Source organism: Hirundo rustica, chromosome 10, assembly GCF_015227805.2.
Source record: "Hirundo rustica isolate bHirRus1 chromosome 10, bHirRus1.pri.v3, whole genome shotgun sequence".
NCBI lineage: Eukaryota > Metazoa > Chordata > Aves > Passeriformes > Hirundinidae > Hirundo > Hirundo rustica.
Window position 1 is genome coordinate 14,418,195 of NC_053459.1, and position 13,064 is coordinate 14,431,258.

At 44.7% G+C, this 13,064-nt stretch overlaps 1 protein-coding gene across 3 annotated transcripts in view; it reads left to right on the forward strand.

Annotated features, from left to right (window-relative positions):
* The window catches only part of FGF12 (fibroblast growth factor 12), a 217,179-nt gene that overhangs the window by 120,074 nt on the left and 84,041 nt on the right, over nucleotides 1-13,064 (forward strand). The gene's annotated exons all lie outside the window — the stretch shown is intronic.

Sequence of the window (13,064 nt, forward strand, 5' to 3'; positions counted from 1 at the left end):
CTCAGCTGTCCTTGGTAGGCGTGAGAGCTCAGCACCTGGCAAGAATAGGCTTTCCGTAATTTCTGAGTAGAACTGTGATTTATGTCTTGCTTTATTTTCTTCTCTGCTATAAGTCACCATAAAGGTAAGAAAACAGAGATTGGTTTGAAAAGCTGCTGTGAAGATGTAGTTTTCTCAAGATATTCTTCGGTATAATGGTTAAAAAAGAAGGATACTCATTCATTTAGCCATTCAGGATGTACCATCAACCTGTGTAACCCTCCCATGATTTCCATTATTGTATTAGTTGTGGTTGTCGACCACTCTCTCCATGGAGCCCTTTCTCCACAGCTGAGGTCTGTTGGTAATGACTCTCCACCAAGGTGTCAGAGGTAGCTAAGGCCGCTCTTCTCATCTGTAGACTGAGGTACATGACCTGGACTCATCTAAACAAGGGAAGGCAATGGGACAAACCTCTCACCATAGAAGGCTACTTCTTTCAACACTATTGTCAACAAAGGGGATGGAATAATCACTCTGGATTGCTGTCAGCACTCCAGATTCACAGGCTGTGGGGCAGGGACCATATTTAGTTATGAGAATGTTTGAAGACTCATTGCATGGGTTAGGCTCTACAAACCCGTTATTTTAATGGTGCACTTGAAAGCAGGTATCACAAGAAGGTATAAAATACTTAAAATATAGTGAGAATTGAAATATTCAAAAGGGTAAAGTTGCCTATCTTTTTTTTCCTACTCAAGTTGTGATGAGTGGTGGCTGGACTATCCTATATATTAGTTTATCTGTGAGCCAAGACCAGAACACGGCTCTTGCCCGAAAAATGTTGGCATTTTGTCTCAGGAATCACTCTTTGCAGGATCAAGAATGGGAACTGGGAGTCTTATTGATGCAATTTTTTCTATTCCTCTTTCCTCTCCATCTTAATCTGCTATTAAATGCAGTCTCCTAAGGATTAAAAGGGCTGGGAAGTGTAGATCTGTTACCCTGATTTCAAGATGCTCTGTCTCATGAAAGTTTGAGTGACTTCCAGCAGGATGTGGTTAGGAAGGCATTCTTTTGGTCCTACCCCAGTGCTCCCAGCTACACAGGTCCAGCTGTGCTTCCCTGGACTCAGTAAAGGCCTGTGAAGAATCGGTGAGTTTTAAGAATTCCCTCAACTTGCATGGACTTTCATGCTGAGGAACATTTTTACAGGCAAGAGTGATTTTAGTGAATCTTTTTATTGACTTAGAAGGAGGATCAGTGCTACTCAGTGTTGTAAAAATAGAGTTGCTCAATCTTCAGAGCTGTCAGTCAGTCCCTTGTAACCAGTAGTGTATTCATTTTATAAAATCCAAGAACCAGAGGAATTAAGTCGCTATGAAAAAAAGTCTAAATGTCCTTTCCTAGGCTGTGGACTGTCGTCTGCTTTAGTTCCCTACATCCATCTTTTAACTAGGGATTTATTTCACTGATACATTGTATTCCTGGTCTTGGGCGTGTTGCTCAAGAGGCTGCGTGCTACAGGGATTCTGCTGCTCGGATTGTTTATTCAAGGGAGTGTATTGTGCCCAGATAACTTGCTCGTTTCAGAATCCAGTTTCTGCACAGAAAATGACATGCAAATGAATTGAAAGTGGTTTAAAGAAATGTGCATACATTGTGCAGTGACCCACAACCTCAGTGATTATGTGTACTTAATGATATGCTGGTTCAGTAGTTTGCAAGTCAGTGAAGGGAATGAGAGAAACACACTCTGTTCAAAAGAGGTACAGTTGTATTTGGAGATGATACAGTGCTAGGGGATCTCTCCTTACCTTTTTAAACATGACCTTGTCTTATGACTATGGGGAGTAACTGTCAAAACACTTGGAATTCACAGAGTGGTTTTCATCTGTAGTATTCAACAAGCTCTACTGAATGGAGAGGACTCTTCCCATTTTACAGAAGGTGAGACCAACTCCCACTATGGAGCAGGTACCTGACACAGAGACCTGATTCCCAATGCTGAGACCAGCACACCACGCTTTGGGCCCTGCTGCCATTGAGCTCAGGATGCAGCAGTGGTGGAGCTGTAGCTTGCACATTACACAAATACAACTCTGATGAAGGTTCATGTTCCCTTTGCTCTTTGCTTCTGTAAAGTGACTGTGTGAGCTTACATCGATTAAGTAAGCTGTTTATTACATGTTTTAATATGTGACTCAAGCAGCGCTGTAACTAAAATATTCAGTAAAAACATGGGTGAGCGGAGGTACTTGGCGCTGGTTGGCACCTTGTGCTCCACTTTGCAGCCTGTGTGAAGTGAGAGTGACATAATCCTGCTCTCGTATAGGAAGGGAGAATTTGCACCCTGGGGCAGTTGAGTCTCTCATGCTGGGCATGAGTAGTTGAAGGTTTTGGCAAGCTATGGGGAACCAGATCCATGCAGGGATATCTTGTATAATCAAAGCTATCAGTTCCTGGGGAAAACAGACTCGTTTGTCTGTTTTGCAGAAACATCTCATTTGTGGGTTGCAACAGGGACTGTGTTGTAAAATGAGAACTAATTTTATCTGTCTTTTCAATGGGCAAAGGCAGCTGTCTCACATGCACACTGTGCTCTTTAGAGCTCTTGGATGTGTTCTGCTCCGAGATGACTTACTAGTTTAAGATAGGCCAAATAAGGACAACGAATCCTGTGGACTAAACTGAACATTTCGACGCATGGGCTTAATCCCATTATTGTGAGTTAACACATGTGATTTGCTGCAATTGCACATCTATAAATTATATATTTTGCTCTGAATCATAGTGACTTGATAGAGGATTCAAAAGAAATTACTGTATGGCATGCCTTGCCTGTACAGGTTCAAGGGGGGATTCTTCCTCAGGGACTGATGGGTCCAAGAGTTGAATGCTGGAGACTTGACAAGCAGCTCTCTCCACATGACTTCCCTGCTGGCAAAGAGTTGAACCAAGTACTTTCATCCCCTTTGTGTCTGAATTAAAGCACCCAAGCATGTCCCTTCTTCAGCGGTTTTATAGCAGCCTGAAAATCCTGGGCTGATGGGTCCCACTTGTTTGTGAAAACTGTCACTGTTGCTTCACCAGCCATCTTCTCAGGCGGAGTGCACCCCAGAGAGCTGGGGTAGAGGTGGCCTTCCATCATGCCATGGCCACTGCACAGTAAAGCTGAGCAAATTGGCAGCCTTGCATGAAGGGAAACTGGCTGGAGCATCAGGCACAATATCTGTGGGGATTGCCAGAAGTTTTATCCCAGTGAAACCCACCGAAAGGGTGTTAGTACTTGGGGAAATCGTATTTGAATTGAGGCAGCTTTGGGTCAGGCAGTGTCAGGTGCTGTGTAGCATTGTCTCAGTCCCCTCAGATGCTGCTTTTATAGGTGAGTTACCAGCTCAGAATGCAGAGCTCATTCTTAAACAGGTTTTTCACCCAGGGGGAAAAAAAAAAAATAAAAAAAATTGGTTTGTTTTAATTCCTTTTTTTTTCCCTGTCTGGTACATATTTTGTGGTCTTCCAGGGAAAGGATGCTTTTCTTTAAGGATATATAAAGGCTTTTTCCAAAGTGAAGGGAATGGCTTGCTCATAGAAAAAAAGCAGTAACTTAAGCCATGTTTTCCCTTTGCGGTATTTCTCATTTTGAATAATAAATAGAGATTTGAAACTTAAAATATACGGATGTAGATATTTTTGCAGCAGTATAAGTAAAATATGAGAGCAACTTTAGTTGAAGGACATAGAAGGACTTTGTTCATTCAGAGATTCATTTAAAACATTTGAGAAGTCTGTCATCTGCAAGCTGTTAAATTCCCTGACTTAAATCCTGAAGTCTTTTCTGATTTCATGCAGGGTGAAAATGATGATTGAAGCTCAGGGTGAAAAACACCTTTTTAGCTCATAGTCCTTGCCTGCTTTTGTGGAGTGGTGCATGTCAGAGCAGCTGTGATACCTGCCCAACCTGTGGAATTTGTCCACATCGTTGCTACTGTCTGAACGCTGGCTGCATTACCCAGGGCATAGCTGCTCCCTGCAATTCCACCTGGATCCCAGCTCTCCTCTGTAAGCGTGTCCATGCGTGTCTGGGTGTGTGCCCAGCCAAGGGGCATCCATCTCATTCTATTGCCTGCTTCTCTGCAGAATTTGGTGCTGTGTCCTGTATCTAAGAAGTGGCTGACGGGAATGGAAATGACTGAAAATGTGGCATCCCCTGGACAGCACGACCTCATAGAAGTGCTAGCTGAGGCAAGGGCATGGATGCCAAGTCTCCAGCCAGACATGAGCCTGGATAACACCAAGGGGAAGGGCACAGCCCTGAGGGCATGCATCCTCCATGGCTGGGGCAGTGCTGTAACCTCCTTCTGCACCAGCCATGCTAATGAATGCCAACATAATCAGGAGGGAGGAAGAGGCTCTCTCCTGCTCATGACAGCTTGGCAGATGGGTTTCATTTTATCCAGTTGATCCCCGGGGGTGGTATCACACAGGTTTGTGACCTGCAGATGTGGTGGATGTCATGGTGCGTGGTTGTGCTCAGTTACTGGGGGCTCGGATAGCAGCCCTGAGCTCTCAGTCTCTAAAATCTGGGGAGGAGCTGCCATTTTCTGGTTTTCTCCAGAGAAGGGAAAACTCAGCTGCCAGCCTGCTTCCCAATACAGCTTACGGATGAGCGTGTCAGTCAGTAAGCTGCTTCGTACTAGTTCTGGACTGAGTATGGTTGATGCCAAGAAAATCCATGGAAGTCATCCAAGCTCTGAGAGGGATGGATATCTTGTGTCCCTGTGGCCCCAGGGGTATCTGTGCTTGTGAGAGCAGTGGAAATTGTTAGCCACCAGAGGCTCACCATTAGATCAATACAAATGATTGATTCCTCCGTCACCAGCCAAATGGGAGAGTTGGGGCAAAAAGTGGTTAGTGATTATTTTCCTTCACCATAAAAGATCCATATAAATCAATTTATTGTTGATTAATACAAATGTTGAGGTCTTTTGGGAGGGGGAGGTGAAGGTGGAATTTCATTTAGAAGATTCTGATATGTGTATTTTTTTTTTTACTTTCTGGTATTCTTCTTAATGAAATGTTCCTTTGAAATATAAACTCAAAAGTTCCAAAAAAAACCTGAAATGGAGACAAGGTTTTCTTTCTTCCTTTCTTCCTTTCTTCCTTTCTTCCTTTCTTCCTTTCTTCCTTTCTTCCTTTCTTCCTTTCTTCCTTACTTTGCTGAATTCAACACAAATTTAGAATAATTCCTGTAGACCAGATACTTCATATTTTTACAGATAAGTTACCTATAAACCAAAACAATCATCGGCTTGACTTGGGCAGTGAGGGGAGCAGAGCTGCTGTGGGAGCTGATGAGGCTGCTTGAGAGACAAACATCATGTTGAGTCTCACTGTGGTGGGGAGCAAGCGCAAATGCAGTTGGGCTTATTGCTTTTCTTCCTTCCGCTCCCAAACAGGAATACCATGAACCACAGTGGCCAGGTAGGCGCTTGTTTCATCCCTCTGACATTTCTCTCATTTGACTGATCCTTCTGAACAGTCATGTGCACATTACTTCTGAGATTTTTTTCTGCTCCTGCACATTGAAACTAAGCTGTGATTTGTTATTAAAATCAAAGGAAGAATTTTATCAAGCAAAACATGTAAAAGATGGACATCCTTTTCATATTTGCAAGCTCTGTGGCTTGGCAGAAGGTGACCAAGAGCATAGACAAGAACAGGTCAGAGAAAGCAGCTCCAAAGAACTAATTTTTAAATAAAGAACTAATCATTGAATACAGATGTGTTTCCATATGTTCTGTGTGCTGTCATAGTGTCACTGCCATGACTGCATTATTGTTGTGTCTTGATCTTGGAGATGTCTTGAGAAGTGACCTGTACTGAAGTCATCTACTCCGTGCCTGGGCTGTACTTGCTGCAGTCTATCAGGGAGCAGTACCTTTGTGCTCTGTTCTGTTTAATGTGTGGCTCATCTCTATTCCCCAGCTAACGCAAGATTCTTCATGTTAATGTATTATCCTTTCTGAGCATGGAGTAAGCTACTTCATCTATTGTTTTATCTTCCCCCTCTTCTGACATGTAGCAGAATCCTGAAATAACTTGGCCTTTACAGAGCCTGGTTTTACTTTGCATCTCTGTGAAATGCTGTAGGAGAATCATGGATGCACTCATGGATGCCTCTCCTCCAGCTTGCAGGAACAGGGGGTTTGTGCTTTGAGGGAGTCAATGCGGAGACTGAGTTTGTGCAGCACGGTCACAGGGTTGTTGGGCTACAGCTTCTTCTTAACAGTACCTCTGAAAATAGCAGCTACAACACATTTCTAAAATGGTAAAGCAGACAGCATCTTTCTTGAGAACTGTGGAACACAACTGTGGGATTCACTGTTCAGGCAGACCACTCACTTTGGCTTTTCCAGCCCCCACACTGCAGCTCAAACAAATAACTGTTCTTGTTCCAAGCACTGAAGTGGGGCTTTCTGACACTCTGATGGAACTTATGTGGCTGCTGAGAAAATGCACCTAGATGCAAGCTGGCACTTGTCAAACACCTCTTCTGTCCTGTGTTCATTCCAGAATGCCCTGGCTAAAGATGGCAGAGGGAGAAAGCCGTGAACCAGGGTGGGGTTCTGAGTCCTGAGCCTTTCCAGTCTTCTGAGAGGAGGTGCTGGCTGGTTGTTACTGTGATGAGGCTCCATGCAGCTCCAGGCATTTCTGCTCTCTGCCCTTCCCCTGTGGAGTGGGCTGCAGTGGGAGGTGAAGGTTAATGCTGGAAGCAGCAGCATCATGGGAGGGGTCTGTGCAGCTCTGTTACTGCATCTGCTCTGTGGCTTTGGGTTTGTCATGAGCAGGTGACTGTTCTGCTGCGCTAGGGTACCCACTGAGGAGGTGCTGCTTGGGCTTCTGCAGCTCTAGGCAGAGCTCTTAATTTTGGAAGACTGTTGAGCTCCCGTGCTCAATAGCAAGGGGGGAGGTAGCAGTAGCAGCTCCTCTTTCTTCTTGGCAGCATGTGCACCTGTTGTACCTGAAGTTTTGTGTGGGAGGTGGAATTTTGTGCAATCCAGTCTGACTTGCATCAGTGCCCCCTCCTCCTCCAGTGTTACCGAGCACGAAAACAAACTCGATCTCTGATGGTACTGGGCTGGCACTGCTGTATTCCTGAAGAGGAACCCTCAGCTCTGGACCTCTGGCACTTCACTGGCCAGAAGGTGAGCAGCTCTGGTGAAAGGAGAGAAGCAGTAATGCTGTAACCTACCTGCATTCCTCATCTCTATTCCTGAGACCTTTTCAGCACAAAAGTTCTTGTTTGGAGTGTGTGACTTCATTGATAGATGTCAGAAGATGGCTGGCTGCCCCTCATGGTGGAGGCTGTATGTGAGGATGAAGATCCAGGGCTAGATACAGCCACTACAGCGGTGGAGGGCACAGAGCCTCTCTTACATCCCACAGCAGCATATATGGAGTCCTCTGTACACTCCTGTCTCACCTACCCTCCAGCAGCCTGCTCTGTTAAGGGCATGTGTTACATCCAGTGGACAGCTACATGCTGTGACCTGGCAAAATAACCACAGAGAGGCAATGTAATAGTTACTTGTGCCTCTTCTCCAGCTGAAACTTGATTGCAATTATGATAAAGATAAAATTCCCCTGAAATGTTCCTTTCTTGAGATACTTAAGCATTTTGGATTGAAATGAAGGAAGAAAAGAGGTCTTGGGGTTAATAGAACATACTCACTTAATTGATATTTATCTAGAATAGCATAGTTGGCTGTCTCCTCCCCTTGCTGGCTGCACAGATAGTTTCTTTGCTTAGCAGTTGCCACCCATGTTGCCTGAGCTGCCAAATAAATACATTTCATTCATCCCCCAAAGCAAAACTGTTTGCAAAAGGTCAAGTGGATGGGTCTGCTGCAAATGAAGCCAGGCTGCAAAAAGCCAGTCCACATTTTCCAGAACATTGAGAAGCAGTAGAAATTAGAAAAAAGACAGCTCGTTTTGGCTTCCAGCGCCCAGCTTAGGGTTGGGTTGCTGAAGGGTTCCCTGGGGACACGGGAGCCACTGGGCTGCAGGAGATGCAGGGATCAGATGCTGGCAGGTGAGGGGCTTGGACCATCCACCTGCTCTGCAGCTGGTGGTTTTCCTGGCACAGCTCCTGTAACTGGAGCCGGGGTGAGTCACTGGCTGCCTCTGGTATTGATCTGTCACTGTCCCTGCGGTCATTCTGTGGTGATCAGCATCACACTCTCACAGGGATTGTCTGTGACTGTGGCTAACAGGGCTGGCAGAGTGTGTGGTGTAACCAGTAACTCTCTGCTGGCTTTGACAGTGAGGTGGGGTGCTCATCAGTATGGGCTCTGCCTGCTGGCAGGCGCACAGCTTCAGTATTGAAACATTTCTAAAGGTTTCTTTTGGCTTGCAGCTAATTTCACTCCATGCCGCTCCTGTCTTCTTTGCTTCCACAGACATTTCTTCTTCTATTTTTCTTCCTGTTTCTTCTACTCTACTTTCCATTAAATAAATTCTGAGATTTTTCGAGCTACATCCCCATAGCAGCTCTTGAATGATTAGCAAGCACCAAGTGAAATCTTAGAGCTTTCTGAGCCCTCCTGGGGAGCTGAGAAAGCAGGAGCTTTGTTCAGAAACCTGCTGGAGAGGCAGATTTTCTGTTTTCACTCCATCTGCACTGTGTCATCCTCAGCACACACATCCCTGGAGAAGGAGCTCATCGGTTTCAGCTCTCTTCTGAGGTGGCAGTTGGGAGGCAGGTGAACCTGCCTGTCTCACTGGAGTCCTGAGGGCTGCCTGATAGCAGAAGTGAGGTGTTTGTGCTGAGAGATGAGCAATAAAACTTCATCGTTATTTAAAACAGAGCTTTAGATAGAACTAAGTGGATGATGGTTTTCTCACACCTGGAGTGTTTCCATTAGTTTGAAGGAAACCTTTGGCTCTAATGGAAAATTAAAATCATCATGCAGATTAAAGAAGGTGCATTTTCACTAAGCAAAAGGAAAGAACTTTGAGTCATATGGTGGAATTTTGGCCATTTTTAGCATGATCTTGCTCTTTGAAGTATAATGTTTCAGACCAAAATGGCACAAGAAGCACGTTTTCATTATGTATTTGGGTGTTGTATAAGATTTGTTGAAACTTATTAACAACATAGTTTTGAGTCAAAAATGCTTCCAAGTGGCTGAAGAAATGCTTAAGCTGCACTAGTGCAGTGAGCAAAAAAAATTCTTGCAATACAACCCGACTGATTCAAGATTTAATTTTTTCCACATCACAGGCTCATTACCTATTAAATAAAGGAGTTTCACATGTTTATCCCATTGGAAAATGCTGTGAGATTGCTTGAGGAGTACTGTAGCAAAAGAGGATGTTATCACTTGGGTCTATATAAAGCTTGCAGAATGACACCCAAATTTTTCCCTGAGCTGCAATCCAGTGATTATCCAGGGCATTTCTGTGAGCAGGTGTTGGTAGGACCAGGTGCCTTCTCTGAGACTGATCGCGTCTAAAGTGAGTAGTTTCTCCTCAGTGCTTGTTGGTAGTATGTTCTGTCCATTTTCTCTTTTAACGAATCTACTTTTCTAGGCGTTCAGAGCAGGGTGGAAGTTTGATGTCATTGTTTCCATAGTATGCTTTATTTGTATGAGGGACTTCTCAGTGTTTCTGCAGTATTTCAGTCCTGCTTGATTGATAGGGGTAGTGAAGAGATTTAGCATCTGAGAACAGCATAAAACCCAGCACTATGGCAGGCCTGAACAGCAGGGGTGGTGTCTGCTCCACTCATGTGAGCATTCTTAGTGATGGGAGGCCTTGCACGGGGCACTTCAAGGTAAGGGGAGATGGGAACTCTGTTGTAGAGCCCTTCAAAACTCGGGGTACAGAATGTGCTAATGCCACAAGTCATGGTCACCCAGCAGCAGGGCTGAAAGGGACCCCCACTGTTGATGAGTCCAACCTCAGTCCTATACGCCGGTTCCAGATATGCATTCCTTAGAAGGATGTTCTTAGACTTGTTTTTTGTATCCTCCCATGGAGCAAATTCTGGGTAGAATGTCCTAATATCCAAACCACATCTTTGTAGGAAACCAGTAAGAAATCTGATTAACAGTGAAGAAGTTTTATGTTGCATGTTGAAGTCAAGAAAACAAAACAAAATCTTTCTAACTGCACACACAGAGCACGGTCACAACTTTCTCCAGGATTTCTGAGCCATCAAAGAAGTGCTTAGGATGGGTCTGACATGTAGCTCTGTAGAAAACCTTCTCTCTGGGAAGCTGCAGGTCAAGAGGCGCTGCAAACATGGCAAGAGGGCGTGGCTGCTTTTCATCTTCTCCTGTCAGCTCGAGGCAGCAAAGCAAGCAGCTTCTCCAGACATCCTCTGAGCTCATCTTTCCACCTCTCTTGGGATAACATGTATAGGAATATGCCTCTTCTTCTCTGGTATGAGCTTTGGGCTCAGTCATCCTGAAAGCTCTGCAGGTGTGGGTGTTCCCATTTGTTAAATCCTCACACGGCTCTTGAGCTCCCATTGCCGGCATGGGGAAAGTCAGGATTTTACTCCCCGTGTTTCCCCTTTGTGGCTGTTGGCTCAGGAGCTGGCACAGCCCAGGGGGCCAGGGAGAACCACGCTTGGTTGGTTCATGAGACACGTGTGCACCCAGATGAAATGTGCTCAGTGACTGTGGGCTCACACATAATATTTATGCTATCCTCTGCTTCACTCTCGGTGAATATGCTGTAATTTTGGCTAATTACACAATATGTCAGGAATAATTGCAGGGTGTTCCTCAAAATAAATAATACATTTTGTATGCTCTGCTATCCATACTTATGAGCAAGTTTTAACCTTCAGTAGCCAAGGCATTGACTGTGCTGGAAAATGACAGCTTAGGAGCTGTAACTACAACTTCTTTTGCATTAAATTTCTCATTTTTTTAAATTCCTTTACCAGAAAAAGCTTATCCTGCATAAATTCTGGAACAGCCCTACATCTCTTCTATATGCCTTTTGTTCCTGCCTGGCTTTTGGTTTTATCATCAGAGCTCGAATGAATACAGGTGTAGAAAATTGCTCTTGAAAGGGAAATGTTTTGAAATTTTGTCTGCTGCTAAAACACAGTGGATCAACAAAGCAACATAACCGCATCCTGGGGGAGGCAAAGACAAACCTGGCAGTGAACTGTATGAAGAATTGATTTTTTTTTTTTGGTTCTCTGGTCAAATAAAAGAAACTTCTGGGGAGAAGACAATTCAGACTCAATGCAGTATTTCATCGTACTTAAAATGAAGCTTTGGATTTAATCTCTGTCTCTTTTAACATTTTTTTTATTAAATTTCCAAAGAAAATGTTGTGTCAAAAGAAAAAATGGAAACTTGCAATCTTTTCAGGTCTCTCTCCTTTTATTCTGTTAGTGAGATAGAGTTTGTATATAGCTTTAGCTGCTTGAACTTTTCAGCAAAATATTCAGTTACACAGTTTTACTCAGAGGTAGTTTACAATTCTATGCCGAAATACCTGGTGGCAGGTGGGCTATCAGTTCTCCTCCACTTCCTGTCCCTCTGTTTCAGCTGCAGTGCTCTTTGGGTTCCTCTGGCCCCGCAGTGCTGTGATGGCTGTTTTGCCCTTGGTGTTTGTGCAGAGTGGGTAGCTCAAATGTCATATATGTTAGTTTGCCGTTTGCCTTCTGGGAAAACTCATCCACAACTTCGTACCTTGTTATCCTTGAGCCGCTGACCTTAGGTGGCTGTGATATGGGATCCAGATCTTGGAGAGTGAGTGAGCAGCAGGGTAACTTCTCTACTTTCTAGCATCCACAGACTGTGCTAAGACCATCCACAGATATGCAGTAGTTTTTCCGTGTGGCACCCCCAATTTTCCACGCTTTATATGACTAATTTCTCTGCCCCTTACCTCAGACTTCTACTAACATCCCTGTAAAGCTGATTCCCTGGATACGGGAGGACCTGCATAAATGCCATGGATGTGCAATCACATCATTTCCACCTACTCTACAAGTGAGAAATAAGACTTCCCTGGAGGGACTCGTCTTGGTTAGAGCAAAGCAGGCATCGTAGAGAGGTGCAGGCAGGCAGCTGTGCTCCATGCTGGAGAGCTAATTACTATTCCTTCTGGCAGGCACCAGCATAGGAAAGGAAATCACTTCTCTGGATGCTCTTTTTGCCTGCAAGGTGCCATTCTGCTCTAGTGACTCAATGATGGTGACAGGAGGCGATTGCTTTGACGGGTGCTGTCATCGGCTTGAGCCCATCATCCCTCTGAGTTAGGGAAATGTCATTTTTGGAAGCATGTCCTTCAAACAGAGAGGCCATCCCTGCCAGCACAGCCTGTTATTACATGTAATGCATTCTGGAAACACCAGTTGTTTCTCTGTAGTTATTAGCTCTGGGTGGAGATTTACACTTGAGATGAGTAAATACATGAGTGTGCCATGCAGCCCTGTTGTCCCAGAGCCATTTTCTTCTCCAAATGAATGCTTTGTAATTGGAGAGTGTCACTATCCCTGTAATCATGTTAAACTGAAGCTGAGTATGGCCTTCGTCCTGCATCATTGGGAAAGGAGGTGGGGCTGACTGTTTGGTGCCCCCAAAACCATAGACCTCGTAAGTAAATTTTGATGTCAGTACGTCTGTTTCCACCTCTCCATCCTACTCACAGGCTGGGTGGTGTGCCAGTGTGTTAAACCAAATGGCTGCATCTAAATTAAGGGGCTCATGGCAGCTTTGCAAAGTGGGGTTGGATGCCTGACTTTGCTACAGAGCTCCCTAAAGCTTGGGCAGCTGTTGTTACCCACTGTGGCTGGACCTATGTGCAGGCAGCCTGAGGAGACTTCCAGATAAACACTAATTCTCCCCTGTGTCACTCATTTCCCTTGGCTCTGCAGTTCTTTTGCCCTCTCCTGCCTGTTACTCAGGATGCTGCAGGCAGCATTGCCCAGGCCATCCTGACCACCAGCTTGTAGGCTTCCTCAAGGAATACATGTCCTTCAGCCCCAAACAATATTGCTGAGTTTAGTGACAGAAACTGGAAAATACTGTGACACAGGTAAATAAATGTCT